This window comes from Ambystoma mexicanum, chromosome 10 (genome assembly GCF_040938575.1).
Source record: "Ambystoma mexicanum isolate Mex_15411 chromosome 10, UKY_AmexF1_1, whole genome shotgun sequence".
In the NCBI taxonomy this organism is placed as follows: Eukaryota; Metazoa; Chordata; class Amphibia; order Caudata; family Ambystomatidae; genus Ambystoma; species Ambystoma mexicanum.
This window is the reverse complement of record NC_090932.1, coordinates 298,994,893-299,014,060: the sequence shown is the minus strand read 5'-3', so window position 1 is coordinate 299,014,060 and position 19,168 is coordinate 298,994,893. Positions and strand designations below refer to the sequence as shown.

The following is a 19,168-nucleotide window of genomic DNA, read 5'->3' as shown; positions in this document are numbered from 1 at the left end:
CCTAACTGAGACAGAGCACTCCAATCTTTTGTCACCTGATTTCTGTCCTCTTCTAATGTTCAAAGTACAATTTAGTGTGAATGTAAGGGTGCGGGGGAGATATGAATGACTCTGGTATCGTAAGTCAGTAATGTAACAAGAAACAAAGTAGATTACCCATCATCTGATGGGTACTCCCGTCCCCTGCTCACCTGTCAATACTGAAGGTAACCTATCAGTCAAGACTTAATAGAGATAATATAATTTTCGACATTCAATGTGATTTCTTTGAGACACGTTTTGTCTACTTAAAACAAACACAATGTATTCACAAATTCTTGAATGAGAAGTAAGTGAGGTTAACTATTCAGTTTTCATAGTTAATAAGTTCAACACTTCTTATGCATTTACAAACGTATTAACATAATACATGTAATTTTCTTAAAATAAATGACTTTTAATCATGCAGGCTCTACGTGTTTCGAGAGTTGACTCTCTTCTTCAGGAGCTACAACTTGTGACAAATGAACATAATTTGTCAATATTCAGTGATTCCAACATTTTCTTGATTTATTTCAAACACATCTTTGCTGCACTGTCTTTGGTGCCAGTGTGAAGTAATGGGTACCCATCCTCTGTCTGTGTGTATGGTTGAAGTATTCCTGTAATGTAAAGTGAGCTTACATTGGTATGCTGTAAAGGTCTATTATAAGGAGAAGTTGTCTAAATTAGTTACCTTATGGAGTTCTAAGTGTAAAGTAGCATTAGACCATCTTTACTATCCTGCACACATGACACGAGAGAGTCTTGCAGCCCTGATCTTGGAGGAGTGATTCACACCTAACCTTGCTGAGCATGTTGCTGCTTTTGTTGGTAACTGTGCAGTGTGCAGAAATTCACTGCAGGGCTAACGCAGCAAGTATTGAGAGGAACAATACCCCACCCACCAGACCTTTTCAGCATTTGCATATCGATTAGCTAAATATGCTCCAAAATTGTAACGGCCACATATGCAGAGACCTCTTTCACCTCCCACTAGAGCGCAAACGGATGGCCTTAGTACTGCTGGTGTTCTCAGAACCGAAATGCATGACTACCTGGCTGTGATGACCGCAAGTGTCTCATTTATGTCTCGACAGTCACAAACCCGGCAGGCTTGATTTGCAGACTTTACCTCAACCCCTGCCTTATAAATTGGTGATTCTGTTTATGTAAAATATTTTGTGCAAACCTGGCACAAGCCAAGGTTTGAAGGATTCTTTGTAGTAGAAGAAGTTACTTCCACCTCCATTTAAGTACCAGGAAGGGGTGCCTAGTTGCACCCCAGAGACATCAACCCCTGCAAAGGCAAGACCAACCTGCCACCAGCCCCAGATGATGAACCAGAAGAAGTGGTGACGGGAGTCCAGACGAGGTCAGCAGCAAGAAGCAGAAAACAACCTGCGAATGAGAGCCAATAATATACTGTGTCACTGTCTTTTCTTACACAATGATCAACAGGCTCAAAAGAACTAGTTCCCTAAGAACATTTTACCTGTATAATAAAAGCATTGGCTATATCGGAAAAAAGAAAAGAAAATGGGAACAAGAAATCAGTACTAGATGTTATCTCTAAGAGTGCTGCTGTACACAATTCTTGTCTTTATAATTGATAGCTACTGTGCCTTCAAGACAACCAAGGTACCTCTTTTCACTCTATTAGTAGCTCCCAAGACTAGATTTATTTTTGATAGAATCCTTCAGGCGATCAGGACACAGTTTCTCTTGTAGCTAATGGTAACTTGACCTCAACGTAAAGGTATCCACTGATAGGAATATACCATAAAAGGAGAAGCAAAGTGATGAATCTTTTTAATTCCGTTAGGTTTAGGCTTCTGACACACAGACCACTTAATGGCCGTGCCCTTTTGCAGCATGTGGACACACGAGCAGTGATAATTGTAGCTGCCTTTTTTCCATTTTGCTTTCTCTTCATTTTTCTCGCAGTACGAGAAGTGGTTATATATAATTTCCCCAAGCCAGTGCATACTAACATGATGCCCATCTCTATTTTAGATGATGCAATAACACAGCCCATTGCCAGTACAACCCAACAGATAAAGAGAATGAAACAGGAGTCTAACACTAACCTCCAACACATAAATTCCTTTATGACCGATTCTGCCCAGGTGACCAATAATATGTGGTATAAGCACATAGGTAAGGTGGGGAGAGAGACATCAGATGAGAGTTGCAATGTGTGTTCCCTTATTCCCTATGCTATGGGCGCCTTAAGGGTCTTTATAGCCACAGAGGTAGCTGTAAAAAAGGTACACTGCCTGACACACCTTGCACTCTGTCTAACAAGAGGATAATTCCAAGGCCAGACTACTTCATTATGATGGGTAAACAAAGCAAAATCCCAACAAGGAGATGTATTATGCCCACCCTAATAATATGCTATTTGATCATGTAATCTACATTGTACGGAATTAATTCTATGTATTTTCCTGTACTTTGTAATATGACTAAGCTCTTGTACATTCGTCATGTATATCTTGTACATATGCACCCTGTAACTAAGTTGAACATATTCTTATCTTCTGCGCCCTGATGCCCCGGGGTATGGTGCGCATTATAAATAAATAAACAAACAAACAAACAAACAAGATCTGAAATCCAGGGCAAAATCCAAAACAGAGCACACCTGAGGAGGAAGAAAATGTCCCCCACTCTCTCATGTAAGAAAAGGGAAAACTATTTCTCAGCAAAATCAGTGGAGGCCTACAATGGCATAACAGGTGAGCATAAATTGTTCAGCAAAACAGCATTGGTTTTCTTTGCCATCTTCCTCCCTAAAGTGCAGGTCACTGCAAATGCGAAATGGCTCCAAATTACGAGATGGGAGCTGTTACAGACAATCAATACATCAATAAAACGCCTTAATGCCATTAGGGCAAGAGCTGAGAGCCATCAGTCGCATGGCTCGCAAGAACAGGTTTCTCCTTGACTTGCTAACAGCCATGGAGGGTGGAATGTACACAAAAACTGTCCCTTCTTGCTGCACTAACACCCCTGCTCATGATGACGAAAATTGAACCCTCCAAGAGGCCATTATGTTGTTGACAGATCTCCACATTCAAATGGTTGAAGGTGGAAGATGTCCTAAACAATTGCTGGCTCTCGTATCTATTTTCCTGGATCCCTTCCTGGCTGGCTAATGCATTCAAGATACTGATAGCAATACTAGTGTTAATACTCTTGGGATTCTGCACTGTGAGGATAGCCATGAGCCAATGTAAAAAGACTGCTAAAAAGGCAGTAGGGATGAAGATAGTGGTGAACTTGGATGTCTGAATACATTTTTTTTTTTAAATGTCTTTTATTGATTTTATGCAAACAAAACAACGAAAACCAAACAAGCAGCATAATCACAATAGTTCAATTACACATCAAGTTATCGTAGTCACTGCTCCCATTATCCCTCCCTCCTCCCGTGAGCCCATTTGTCAATCTCTTTCAATGTTTGGCACATGCGACCGGGTTTCGTTCTCTTCGGAGTCTGTTGGATTTGATATTACTCCAAACAATTCTGTTATTGGCATTTTCCAGGCCAACAGGGTGCCCGCCTCCTCCTCATCAGCCCGGCTACTCGCATCTTGCCATGCCACCGTTTCAGCCTCCGCCCATTTCTGCAAGTCCTTCCACCATACATCCACCTTAGGTTTGTGGCATTTCTTCCACCCCATGGCGATCCTACGTTTCGCAAGCACATATGCCAGATTTCTCAGTTTCTCAATATGTTTGAGTTTCCGGCCTAGGGAACCCGCCCAGTAAGCAGGCCCAAGCTGTGTCTGTGACAAGAGTAACCCCTTTATCAGCCAGTTTCTGCGCCACTTCTCCCCAGTAGCACCTAATAATAGGGCACGACCAAAACATATGTGTCATGTCCAGGTTACATTTAGGACACACTTGTATTCCAGCGTTTCGGAACTTAGATATCCTCAAGGGGGTCATGTATGCCCTATGCGTTACATACAGCTGAATTTGTTTTAATCTGGCATTTCTAGACACTTTTTTGTGGTAACTCAGGGCACGCTTCCACACCCCATCCTCTATTGGGGCCCCCACTTCCGCCTCCCAGTCCAGTCTCAGATGCGTCAAATCTTTCCCCACCTTAGCCATCACCATCTCATACAGTCTCGAGATCTCATGACCCCCTTCGGATATATCATACATTGTTTCCAAAACTGCATCTGGTTCTTCTATCAAAACTGTCTCTGGCCAGGTGTTCTTAATCATCCGCACCAATCTAATGTACGTGACATATTGACCCGTGTGTAGCCCCGCCTCTTCGTTGAGTTCTATAAACTCCTTAATGGATCCCTCTTGCCAAACATCGCCTAGCGTTGCCAGCCCCACCGATTCCCAGTAGGTCCTAACAATCGCCCTCAGCTGATCGTCCCCTCCTGTCAAAGCAACCAGCGGTATCTGCGGGAGGCACGGGTATGGGACTTCCATCAAGCGACAAGCCCTACGCCAAATTTTCCATCCAAGCCTCAACATCTCAGGACGCCCCCTCATTTCAGTTTCGGACAGCCAGATCATTTCTTTCAAATTAAACGGGGCGCAGTCCTGTCCAAGCACCCTGTGCTCAGGGGTCACTTCATCAGAAAGCGACTTAGCCACATATTGTAACTGTCCCGCCAAATAATAAACCTCAAAATGGGGCAGTCTGATACCTCCTTTTTCATAAAAGTTCTGCAGTTTCCAAAAAGCCACTCTATTTCGGGTACCGTGCCACAGGAAATCCCTACACATGCTGTTCAATTTACTTAAAAATCTTCTTGGGTATTATGTTTGGGAAATTACTAAAGTAATGCAGGAGCCTGTGCAGGACTAACATCTTGAGCATGGCCCCCCGCCCCATCATCGCCAAGGGCAATCTTGCCCAGAACTGCATACTGTTTTTAATTTTCTCGACGGCTACTTCCATATTGTATCTGTGTTCATCTTGCACCGTGTGATATACATCTACGCCCAAATAGCGAAAAGAGCTAGTTGCCCATGGTACCTGTAGCACCGGCAGTCCATCTACAGGGATCCCCTTATAGCTACCTAGCGGGAATATGACAGACTTTTGGGGTTTCACCGAGATGCCTGACAACTCTGCATACCTTTCCATCACTTCAAGTATGTATAAGAGATTTTCTTCTGGGTATTGCAAGTACAGCAACAAATCGTCCGCGTACAAGGATATCAAGTGTCATTCCCCTCCAACCTCAATGCCAATCCCCTCATACTGTGCCCTAAGGCAGATTGCCAGAGGCTCCAGGGCCAAGATGTAAAGCATCGGGGACCAGGGGCACCCTTGTCTGGTGCCTCTGCCAAGTTGCCATCTTTCGGATATCACTGCTCCAGTTCGGACCCTGGCAAGCGGCTCACTATACAACATCTTGGCCCACCTGATATAACACGGCCCCATTCCATACCCTTCCAAAGCAGCCAATAGCCATGACCACTTGACCGAGTCAAAAGCTTTAACTGCATCTAGAGACACTATCGCCATCTCACCCTCGTTCTTACTACCCCATTCGACCACCCGGTGAAGTCGCCTATGGTTGTGCGCTATGTTTCTGCTCGGGACATAACCCGTTTGATCAGGATGTATGAGTCTACCAATCACTTTCTGCAATCGATTTGCTAGGACAGCCGTGAGAATCTTGCTGTCCTGATTTAGCATCGACAGAGGCCTGTAGGAACCACATCTATGCTCTGGTTTATTGGGCTTGGGCAGCGGTATTATGATCACCTCTCTGAGTGATTCCGGCAACCGTCCTATCTCAAACGCTTCATTGAGCATGTCCAGCATTGGGGGGAGGATTTCCTCTCTGTATACTTTATAGAATTCGCTGGGGAACCCATCTGCTCCTGGGGTCTTACAGCTAGGCAACTGCTTCACAACTTCTTCTAACTCCTCCAACGTGATTGGCTCATCTAACTCCTCCCTCTCTTCGTCGGTTATCTTGGGCAGCCCTATGTCTTCTAACGTTTCGATTATCTTGCACTGGTCACCTATCTCATCATCTGCATACAGCACTCTGTAATATTCCACAAATTCTTTGTTAACCCCCTCTTGCGTGGCCACCTCATCTCCGTCCTCCCTGATAATGGTCCTAATCGGAGGCCTAGGGGTCTCGCTTTTGTATAGCCAGGCCAAAAGGCGGCCTGTCTTGTCTCCCCCCGCGTGCTGTCTCTCAACAAATTTCCTATAATTGAGATTGCAGAGTCTTTCCCAATGCCCTGCACATTGTTGCTGTAGTTGGAGTACCAGCTCCGTGTCTACGTCATCGCTCTTCAATGCTGTTTCTAGCTCAGTTTCCGCCCTCTGTAGGTCAGCCAAGACCCCACCCTGTAACCCTCTTGACTTAGCAATGGCCGCCGCCCGCATCACCACCTTAAAAGCTTCCCATAGTGTGCCCGCAGAATCAACACTCCCAGTATTCTCTTCAAAGAAGTTAGTAATCTCTTCCCTTATATCTTCTCTAAAAACTGGATCTTTGAGCGCCTCCACTCGGAGGCGCCATGTAGGGATCTTTGCCCTCGGGGGGCAATATTGCCAGCCGAGGATCGGGGCGAATGATCCGAGAGGACCCTGCCTTATATTCGATTTGAGGAATCTCAGACATCACATCTGCTGTAGCAAAGACGTAATCGAGCCTAGTGTGCAGTTGGTGCGGGGCTGAATAGTGTGAGTATTGCCTCAGTGGGATGTTTCACCCTCCACGCATCTGTAAAGCCAAAATCAGTTAGCAGCATTTGCAACGCTCTCGCCGCTGGGCTAGGCTTACCCACCCTGTCGTCTGATCTGTCCACCACAGGATCCAACACACAATTAAAGTCCGCACCCCAGATCACCGCGCTCCCTATACACGTACTAAGATTGGTACACAGGGTTCTGAAATATGCTGCAGTGTTTTGGTTGGGGGCATACGTGTTTATTATGCATACCTCCCTGCTCTCCACCAGCCCCCGCAGTATAGCCATCCTTCCATCCATTTCAACCACCTCTTGTATCGATTTGAACGGGACATGCGGTGCCACCCAGATTAACACCCCCCGGGCATATGCAGAGTATGGCGAACCCACTACTGTCCCTCTCCACTTTCTCTTAACTAGGTCCAACTTCTCTCGCGTCAAGTACGTCTCCTGTAGTAATGCGATGTCTATTTTCTGCCTTTTCAGATGCATCTTGATTTTGTTTCTTTTCAGGTAGCTGTTAAGGCCCCTGACGTTCCACGTTATTATCCTGAGGTCCTCCATAGGTTGTTAATAGCACCCTCCCGATCCTCGGTCGATTACGCCCCTTCATGCGCCGCAAGTACAACATACTGATTCCTCCAAATGGGCTCGAAACAAAACTTAAACTCACCATAAACACACACACACTCAACTTCCCATCCCCCAACCTTCTTCCCACCCACCCCTCCGCCAACAATACCCTCCCAAACCGTTGCCCAGCTCCATTCCTGGATCTCAGCACCCCCACATCTAGCCCTGCCTAGCGCGAGCTTCTACTCAGGGCTCAGTAGGGTAAAGCCGCCCTAATGGCCGCTGAAACTAATAATCTATTGGGGTAGGTCGTCCGCGCTCTGTTGCTCCTTTCAATAAACATTACGCATACAATTGGCAAACCGTTACCAATTACAGTTACACTCACTATATTCCAGTCCAAATCGAGCACCAGGCTCAGATTGCGTACAAAGTTCAGTTAGTTACAGTTTCTCTATACCATCAGGATCCTCCTCCTTACTAAGTCTTCATTCGGTATGATCCTGCCGGTCACGATCCGCTTCTTGTTCCGGGCAGCCCTGCAGGTCCAGCCATGTGACAATATCCTCAGGGGTATCAAAGAATAGCGCTTTATTCTTATGTAGCACTTTCAATCGTGCCGGATACAGAAGCATGTATTTGATTCCTGCTGCTCTCAGCCTCCTTTTGACAGCTACGTAACTGTATCTCTGCCTCTGCACCAGTATCGTCTAGTCCGGGTATGCTGTGATGTTGGTGGATGCTCTCTCTATCGTGCCGCCCTTACGAAAATATTCGAGGATCTTTTCTCTGTCCCTGTAATTCAGGATCCTCGCGATGATCAGTCTTGGCGGGGCCCCTGGCCGGGGTTTCCTCATTAGGGCGCGGTGCGCCCTCTCCACCGTGAATCCCTGTGAAAGATTCCCGGCTCCGATCCCTTGTAGGATCATGTTTTCAATGTAGTTTGTGGGGTCTTGGCCTTCTTCTCCCTCCGGAAGGCCAACCACGCGAATGTTGTTTCTCCTCGCCCTTCCTTCCGCCTCTCCCGCACAATTTTCCAGGTTGGCAACCTGTTGTTTTAAGACATGGATCTCCTTCGCATTGCTCATGCTAACATCGGTGTTAATCTTCACCCCACTTTCCAGACCGCTGGTCCTTTCTGCAAGTGCCCTAACATCTTGACGTAGCAGGGTGAGTTCTGTACCTACAGCATCGATCTTATTCTCTAGAGCTGTGCATAGGTCCGCCATTGCCAAGTCCCATTTAGCACTTAGTCCCGTTATAGCCTCTAGGATCTGGTGCTTGTCCCCTTCGGTGGCATCCTCTGCAGGGGTCACGACCGTGCTCTGCACCGATGTTGAGGGGGTCCATTGCGTTGTCGTGAAAGTCTCCATCGTGGGTTGCTTGGTCTTGACTCTCAACCCTTTCGCCGACATGGCGCTTCCCTCCATTCCTGCATGCCTCCGCCTTAGTGCTGCTGTTGCACTGACCTCGGTCCGACCATGGTCCGGCTTCCAGGTCTCCTAACTCGCATTCGAGATGGCACTTCGGATTGTCTTGCGGATGGGCTATGGCCTCACACTCCGCATTCAACTTCCGTAGGCCTCGTCACGCAAGTGTCCAATGTTATCTCCTCCTGCGGTCAGATCGCCGAGGCTCCATTCGCGTATGCCAGGCCAGGCACTCTCATGGTGCTAGTTCGACCACTCTGCCATATCTCCCTATTGTATTATTCCTCCAGGCAATTTACCGCAGCCGTGTCCTGCAGTTCCGGGGAATCAGTTTTGTTTCTTCTCGGAGGCCTCTCCCTTGTTAGCCGCCATCTTGGTGCCGAAGTGGCCACACAGTCGCACCGACAAAAACATGTATATCTCACAATTCTCGGGGACTATGAACTTCTCCAGCGAGCTTCACCTTGCGTGCGGCTTCCGACACCTGATCCTCTAAGTTCTAGGCGCTCGTTGCAGTTTCAGCAGGTAACTTTGGCAAAAATAGAGTCGGATCATCAGGAGCTCCTCACGCAGCACGTCCTATTCTATGGCCAGTTAGCCACACCCCGATGCCTGAATACATGAGTACACACAAACCAATGATCTACCTTAATTGGGCCTAAAACAAAGTCCTATCATCCCTACAGGTTCCAAATTTTGTTACCCCCGAGATCCCCGCAATTGCGTGGGATGCTGGATATTCTGCAAACCAGACAGGGAATGCTGTTATATGACCTGGAGTGTGGACGAACACATAAAATATTCGGGTGACCTGAGGGGACCCCCAAGACACCACACAGGGGAGAGGAACCTCCAAAAGATGTGGTCAAAGACTACTCGACCAGAAAGGAGAATGTCGAGAGACAGATGAAAATGTCATGAATAGGGTCTGTCCCTCCTGTGCCTCAATATTGTAGGGATGGAAGACGTGCACCATTTATGGAACCTGTCTCTGCTCCGCCGCAGTACCGCAAGCAGGGGAGACGGTATTCGCCGAGACAACCCTACCGACCTTACCCCGGGAAGATTGAAGATGATGAATGTGCATGCTATAGCAGGCAAGGAAATGTTGTAACCAAGAATGACAAAAGCAATTGACACTAGCTCCTAAACTGACACACTTCGCTGCATTAGACTCGAAGCAGATACACACTAACCATGAAGTCACACGGACACTAGGTCAAACTGCATTTGGACATGAAGAATGTTACCTGCATTCAATAGACACTAGGACACATATAATCAACATATACGCCGAAAAGCAAACTGCATAAGAATACACATAATGCTTTCTCAATGCGGAAATGTAGTAATTACAAGTGGCCATTTGGGAGAAAATGGAAGGCGCAGCCATGTTAGAGTGAATGGAGAATCCAAGGACCCCTCGAAGCTACAGAGAAAATCGGTCTGCTGAAGGCGATGAAACAAAGACTTGTGCAAGCTAAGGCTACGTGGCCCCCTTCCAAAGATAGTGGAGGGTTGGCTAGCTATAAAATAGAACAAAAGATAACAGTTCCCAAGTACACAACATATTTCTCTTAGACTAGGCAAAAGAACAACCAACCTTCAGATGCCAGGTGCCAGTTAATTAAAAGCTTAAAAACACATGAAGAATAATTCGATTAAGTCTCTAGAGGCCGGAGAAAGCAATAGCACCCATATCAGTAAGAGTTAGATTCATGGTAAAATTTGAGCGGGATAATTCAAAGCGTGGTGACAAGTGACTCATAAATAATGAACAGTGTATATTAATTACCGCCAGCTATGGAAACGCACATGCTTCAACTCCCTAAAAATTCCCAGAGCAAAAACGCTGGTTAAAGCTAAGTTCAAAGTCAGACGCCCTGGCCTGTGGCTTAGGAAATCAGGGATGGTATCTTAGGTAATTAAAGGAAGCGCTCTTCTGTGCCTCTCCTCCTGCCACTGTATTTTGCTCATGTGCTGATAACTGGCCAAAAAATGTCCAAGGTTGGTAAAGCCAGTATCAACTAATAATTGCTCTCAGAAAGCGCTGTCTTGCAACTTTTGCAAGAGCCAATTAATTATTGTTATGATGATTTAGCTGTTGGTGCGAACGGGTAAGAGTGCCTGCCTCCCTTGGTCTGAATCTGCTGCCCTAGTGCCATTTTGTTCTGAAAAGCATTTTTTGGCGCTCGGCTGCGCCTTATTCCAACCCCCACACTCCATTCTCTGAGCCACTTCCTTCTCTGCCTTTCTGCCCGCCTTCTAGCCCTCCCCACGCCCCTGATTGGTCAGTTGTCCTGGGCAAACCTTAGAGAGGCTTCTAGGCCCTGCAACACCAACCCGTGCACCTGATTTAGCTGTTTGTTCGAATGGGTAAGTGTATCTGCCTCCCTTGGTCTGAATCTGCTAGCCTAGTGCCATTTAGTTTTGAAAAGCCTTTTTCTGCACTATTCTGTACCTTATTCTGACCCCCACACTCCATTCTCAGAGCTGCCTTCTCCTCTGCCTTTCTGCCCACCCTCTTGACCTCCCTCTACCTTGATTGGTCAGTTGTCCTGGGCAAGCCTTAGGGAGGCGTCTGGGCCCTGGAACATCAACCTGTACACCTAATTTAGCTGTTGGTGCGACTGGGTACATATGCCTGCCTCCCTTGGTCTGAATCTGCTGGCCTAGTCCCATTTTGTTCTGAAAAGCATTTTCCAGCATGCTGCTGTGCCTTATTCCAACCCCCATACTCCATTCTCGGAGCGGCGTCTTCCTCTGCCTTTCTGCACGCCCTCTAGCCCTTCCTCAACACCTGATTGGTTCCCTCACTCCTTCTAAGACACCTTCCCAGGGCAGCCCGCGCCCATGCAGCTCTGTTGGCTAAGGGCCCCAGGGCAAAGTGAAGCTCCTGAAGAAGCAGCCCCATGCTTTGTTTTCCTGTGTTTGCCTGAAAAGCCACCCCGTCGTCAACCAGCAGCGACTGACAAGCTAAGTGTGGTCTGGGGGGGGAATACAGCAATCACTATGCTCCAAAAGCCCTACCACTCTTCTTACATGCATATTATATCACAGCAAAGTTAGCCAGCGAGTAAATAATCTTCCAATCACTGTGGTGGCTTTATTTATTTGTTTTACTTAATTTTACTAGTGTGTCCCCGATTTAAGCTTCTCTCCCACTTGCAAGTGCCCCAAATCCAGGTTTTTTGCATTTACTGTTGTGTCCCCAATCTGGGCTTTTCTCCCACTTGCAAGGTATCCCAAATTCGGGTGTTTTGCATTTACTGTTGTGCCCCAATCTAGGCTTTTCTCCCAATTGCAAGGCATTCCAAATCTATGGGTTGCTGCTTTTACTGTTGTGTCCCCAATGTCGGCTTTTCTCCCTTTTGCCAGGTGTCCCAAGTCTGGGTGTTTTGCATTTACTGTTGTGTCCCCAATTTAGGCGTTTCTCACACTTGCTAGGTACGCCAAATCTATTTGTTTTGCATTTATGGTTGTGCCCCAATTAAGGCTTTCTTCCCACTTGCCATGTATCCCAAATCTAGGTGTTTTGCATTTACTGTTGTGCCACAATGTAGGCGTTTCTCCCACTTGCCAGGTATCCCAAATCTAGGTGTTTTGCATGTACTGTTGCAACCCAATTTGCCAGGTATCTGAAATCTGGGTGTTTTGCATTTACTGTTGTGCCCCAATTTAGGCTTTTCTCCCACTTGCCAGGTATCCCAAATCTAGGTGCTTTGCATTTAATGTTGTGCCCCAATGTAGGCGTTTCTCCCACTTTCAAGGTACCCCAACTCTAGGCGTTGCTTCTTTTACTGCTGTATCACCAATTTAGGCATTTCCCCCCTGTCCAGGGGCCTCAAATATAGATGTTTTGCATCTACTGTTATGTCCCCAATTGAGGCTTTTCTCCCACTTGCCAGGTATACAATATCTAGGTGTTTCTGCTTTTACTGTTGTGTCCCTAATTTAGGCGTTTTCCCCTCTATCCCGGGATCCCAAATCAAGGTGCCTTGCATTGATTGTTGTATCTCCAATGTAGACTCCTTTCTCACAATGCTGGTTCCTCCTACTCCAGTTATGCTCCCCCCTAGCACTGTGTTCCAATCCTAGGTCTGTCTCCTCCACTGTCCCCAACCAAGGGATTGCCCATCCACTCCATCGTCCCAACCCTAGGGGTCATACATCTATTGCTGTATCCGAACCACAAGGTCTCTACTACTGTAACAGATAGCTAATCACATCATTCGTGCCCGCTCCTGCCGACGGCCAAATTAATTAACAAGCGTCTAATGGAACTACACCCATAGCCAATCCAAAAACCACTGCCCTATTTATCCCATTCAGAGGTGCTGAACAGTTACGCACCGGAACCAACGCATAACCCAACCTCCCAAAGTTAGCTCGAACAGCACTGGATGACTCACCAACTGCAAAGCCGCGGAACAAGACAGAGGTTACCCTACAACAACAACAACCTAAGGACTACGCTATCCCCAAAAAAGGACATCAAAAACAACACAGAGCCACAAAGGAAAACCAGTCCACGTATGAGCCACAAGGGTAAACAACCGCTGGTTCCACAACCACAACCCCATCAACTACAAGCAAGAACTAACCACAAACAGTGAAGACTTAGTCCCAGGTATCAGGAAACATACCAGACCAGAGAGGACTACCGCTCAAAGGAATCTAACCCACAACTCAAACACCATGCCTCTACAGACGAAAGACAAAGATGCTAGAATGGACAACAGAAATAAAAAGGAAACCTCAGTCTCACAGTAAGGTGCCCATCTGCAAGATCTCACAACTCTTAAACTTGGTGAAGAAGAGACCAAACGGCCCGAGGAAACATTCAAAGAACAGAGAAAAGACAGACTACATTGCTCACTACCTCTCCACATATGATTGCTTTGTAAGTAAAGACAGACTACCAGAAACAAACCCTCAAGCAAGAAGCCAAACAAATACAGGCCCCACAGGGACACCAAATGCAACACGACAATCACCCCAACCTGGAGAACACCACTGACAATACTCCAACAAGAATCAGGGACAAACTTGAATCCATTACCTTCTGCACACCCTACATCACCAAACACTGGAACAAAGGATGCCCACCAAGACAACTCATCAGCCCGAACGAACCAAAACCAAACCAGCCTGCAATCAATCTTATCAGACTACTCGATGAAGAGACTGACCACCAAACAACCCCCCCCTCCCAACAGGCACAACCAGGAGAGAACCACCAGCAATGGAAACCCAACCAACAACACACAATAGAACAAACAACAACGCACAAGGAAAATTAAACAAACTACACTATAGCCTACTCAACGTTGGATCCATGGCAAAAAACTCAACAGAAATCCATGACCTACTAAGCGAAGGAGGCACCGGTGTCCTCTTTCTTACAGAAACCTGGTTATCTGACAACTATAAAGCCATAACCAATTAAGCCATACCAGACCATTTTAAATTAATACACGCCAACACGGAAAAACGAAGAAGAGGTAGAATCAAAATCATACACAAAGAACACATCCGAAGTCAGCCCAGTCGATGTAGAAGATGAATCCCTCATCATCAAGATCGAAATCAACAGCCAAACCAACATAGTGGTCTTCGTGATCTACAGACCACCATCCTACAACCCCAACTTTGCGACAAAACTAGCAGACTCTGCTGCCATTTTATCAACCTACCATGACAACCTAGTCATACTAGGAGACTTCAACATTTGGTTCGAAATAGGTAACAAAACCTCGGCAAACTCACTCTGCACACTCCTAGAAACATTGCACTTCAGGCAAATAGTAAATGGATCCACCCACAACGCCCGACACACCCTCGATGCAGTCTTCTGCAGAGAAGGACTATGCGCATCAGCATCACCAACAATGATATCGAGCAACTATTACCTGATACCATTCTATACCACACTCCAAACCCTCCTACTGGCCAGAAAACAAATACTCCATACCAGCAAGAAAAGAAACTGGAAGAACCTAGACCTGGAGGCCTTAGCAAACTTACTAGACTCGACCCTACCGAACACCACAGTACCCACCAAAACAACCCTAGACTCAGCAGCAAACACACTCAAGAGCTGGATTACCAAGGCCCTAAAATGCCTGCCACCAGTAAAACCTTTCAAAGCCACACCAAAATAAATGGCAGCAAAATGGTTCACCGAAGAACTGAAAGAACTAAAAAAAATTAAACGCAAAATAAAAACATATTAAGAGAACAGTACAACCGACAGGACAAAATAAAATACCAAAGACAGCTCAGACTATACAAATCAACAGTACTCAAAGCAACAACAACAAAAAACGATGGCATAAGAATCAAATCGGCAAACAATACACAGAAAGAACTCTTCAGAATCATCAAAAGAGATTTAAAAATTCTCATCCTCCAAGAAATCCATCATCCCGACACAATCACTTTGTGACAGCATCACCATCCACCTGAGCTCAAAAATAGAAACAATCCAACAGACCAGCAACACAACCCAGGTAATACAACCACAACCGCTGTACCACAGACAAGGGGTGAAACACACAGTACAGCAACACTGACCTGCCTAGAACCAATCACAAAAGAAACCTTTGCCACACTGATCAAGGACATCAACCTTGCAGGATCCCCAGTGGACCCTTGCCCCTCTGACATCTTCAAAGAAATCCTCAACCATAGTACCTCAGCGACCCACTTCCGGAACCTAATGAACCTATCACTCGAAAAAGGAATTTTATCAACCGCCTTCAAATCAGCATACATCAAACCACTGGTAAAAAAGGGATCAGAAATCGCAGAGGACCTGAGCAATATCCAACTTGCCCTACCCAGCGAAGAATCCTGGAGAACCCTTTCTACAAGATCCCACTCAAATATGTCGAAAAAAACAGAATATCTGACCGGTCACAAGTTGGCTTCAGACCGATGAGAGGAACTGAGTCAGCGCTCTTATCGATATGGGACAACCTGAAAATAAATGCAGACAACGCCCATTTAGCCCTCATAATATTGGACATATATGCAGCCTTTGATACAACTAGCCACGCAACACTAATAAAAAGACTGTTGGAATGTGGCTTACAGGATTCCGCACTAAGGTAGCTTACATCATGCCTCACAAACCAAACTGAAAGAATCTACTTACCACCTTTCATCTCAAACACCAGAAATATCTCCTGCAGAGTTCCTCAGGGATCCAGCCCCTGTCCTCTTTCAACATCTGCATGTGCCCCCTGATGAAAATCATTTGAACCCACGAACTAACCGCCTACAACTACGCAGACGATACACAACTGTTTGTGAAGATGACCACGACTCAGGAACAAAATAACTGCCTCAACAACTGCCTCACAGACATCTTCAACTGGGTGACAACGAACAACCTCAAACTGAACCCTGCAAAAATTGAAATAATGGTGTCACCCACAGAACGCAACATAACCAACTCACAACTGGACTGGCCGGCCGGCATGGGAACTCAACCAGAGACGTTCAACATAGTAAATAACCTGGGAATACTCATGGACAACGGACTATCTCTGGAACCGAAGTCAACACAATCACCAAAAAATGCTTCTTCCTACTAAGACTGCTGCGAGGACATATTCCATACCTTGCCTTTCATCACATAACCCTCGCAATCAGATCTCTGATACTTACAAGAATTGACTACGCAAACAGCCTCTACCTGGGAATGTCAGAAAGACTTGCCAATAAACTCCAAAGGGTGCAAAACACCACAGCCAGGTTAATACTAAGATTAAACAGAAGAAACCACATCACTCCAGCTCTGAAAAACCTACAGTGGCTACCAGTAAAAAATGCATTAAATTCAAAGCACTATGCGTCGCCCATAAAGCCTTGCACAGACAAGGAGCCGAATTCCTCCAAGACAAGATGAGCCGCTACCACCCAAGAAGAGACCTAAGATCAAGTGACGACCTACAAATAGTGACAAAACAATATGAAAAAAAGAAATTCCAGAGGAACAGCGTTCTCATGTCTAATTGCTAACCTCTGGAACACCATGGCCAAAGAAATTAGAACCACAGAACAGCACATCACCTTTGAAACTACTCAAAACCTAGCTATTCAACAGACAATGACAACCATAAAGGGACATCGGCAGCAATAACATCGCAGAAGAACATAAAAAATGAACAAATAAATACACGAAGGGACACAGTCACAGATAACAGCGTCAATATCTTAGAAGACCAGACCCCTGCACCACCCCACCTTCCTACCATACCCAACAACCAGAGTGACGAACGAAGAGAAGGCCGCAAACCAACAGGCAGATTTAGGGATAACACCAGGCGCTATTATGCACCAAGGAAACTCAGGCAGGCAAACCGTTAAAGTCAGTCCTGACCTATAGAGGAGGCGGTAAGGGCCAACAAACTACAAACAAGAACCTTGGTATATACCTTTAAGCAGCAACCAAAGACTCACACCAAATACTTCATCAAACCAACCGACTTACTAATCAATTTCCCCTTCCTACTCCTCCAACATATCCAACACCACTACACTTGACTAGGGGCTAGCCACACTACACATAAACACACCAAGAATCAATCTAATGTTTGCACCTCACCATCTGTCTGAGATTCTGGTAGCAAACCTAGAGGGATTCCCCGGCACGTAGTCCATATATTCATCAACTACATAAATACACACCAACACAATAGATAATGTTACACCGACAGCCATCTGAAATCCTGTACCCCATATGGATATAACTAACCAGTGCACAAAACCACAATCCACCCTGACATGAAACGACACACACCAACACAAACCCTGGCACACATCTGAGGCACTGAGTCCTACCCATACGGTTACAACATGCTGGGCCTCCCGAACTATCTACCACATGCAAAACAACACTCACAGGCGCCAGTTCTTCCTGGTTCTGAACCTATCATCTTATCCCCACTAACACACCCAACCCTCCTCTCTTGCAGGGCCACGTGAGTGCTTGGAGAATGCCGCTGGGTGGTAGCGGTGCACAGTATAAATCAACATAACATATCCCCTCACCTTATCACTTTTAGAGGTGGTCCGAGGTGGGTCAACCAGAAGTTCTGTATCCAATAAGAACATGGACCAGTATGTATTCTATATGTAGATAATTCCCTGCACCAATCCCACCTTCATGTAGGTTTCCGTAAATGCAACGTAACTTATGAGGTATTTTTCGATTTTAAGATAATGTTGTGCAAGAAATTCTTTGAGAGCCTGAGACAAATTGTGCTTGTTGCTGTCCTTGCTTTATATCGATTGTTCATACAACAGGCCTTTGTGTCATGATGGCTACCTCCAAGGAGCCAGGTCCGACCCAGCGACCCCAGAGGCAGGCATCATTACCCCCAGGGGAGTGCCAGCGGGCCCAAGCTGGGGCCCTTTGGACGCAGTCCTGGCGCCTTAGGCGCCAGGCTCATGTTGGACCTCTGTCCTGGCGCCTTAGGCGCCAGGCACATAAAACTAGACATGTGTTCAAGTGTTTTCATGTGCACTTACCTGATGCAGACCATGCTGCCACATCCAGGCCCTCTTGAGGCCTGAATGGAACTACTTTACCTGTGGGACTACTTTCCACCCGGGTGTGGTCGGGGAAGGGTACATACCTGATCGGAGGAAGGATACACACTTGGGACTTCTTCCAAAGCTATTTAAACCACACCCGATCAGCAACTCACGCTTCGCGTTGTTCTGCTCCTCGCAGCTGGACGCTCACCGTGTCAGCTCCTGCATCTGGACTTCAGCGACGCCTGTCAGCATCCTGGGTCACCTGCAAAGGGAGACAAGAGACCTTACCAGCTAATCTGCACCACGGAGACATCACCGACGATCCTGAAAGGGAAGACATTATTTTTAAAAAGCATTTCGTTACGATCGCTGCAGCGCTGCATTTCACTCACCTTTCCTGGGTTCCTCCATCTTCAGCAGCGATCATCCGGATACACAGCCACTTCCCAGAGCCTAGAGAAAAAGACAAGAATAACAGGTGAGAGAAGGAAGGGAATAAGACTTACCTCATTTCATTTCGGGTCTTGCCGCTTCCAAGCATTTTCCGGACCCCGGCCCCTATGGGGAAAAAAGACAAAGACATTGAATGAGCGTATGCAAAGTCAGTTCCCGAGCACTCATCCAGAACTAACCTGCCATTTACTGGAACTGGAACTGCACGTTTCACTTCGGGTCGGTGCCATATCTCCGGCATTCCGAACCCCGGCCCATAAGGGGAAAAAGACATAAGCATTAGCGCTTGCTGCAAAAAGACAATGAACATTATTATTAAGTTTGGACTTTTGAACTTGCAACAGAACTTTTACAGAGCCTTACCTGAATAGTCAAGCTTACCTGAACTCCCATCAATCCTCAATCCAGTGAAGTAACTGGGTTTCAACGCGCCCCTGCATCAGAAG

At 46.3% G+C, this 19,168-nt stretch overlaps 1 protein-coding gene across 1 annotated transcript in view; it reads left to right on the top strand.

The window, feature by feature from the left end:
- The window catches only part of MYO7B (myosin VIIB), a 1,466,289-nt gene that overhangs the window by 314,503 nt on the left and 1,132,618 nt on the right, over nt 1-19,168 (top strand). The gene's annotated exons all lie outside the window — the stretch shown is intronic.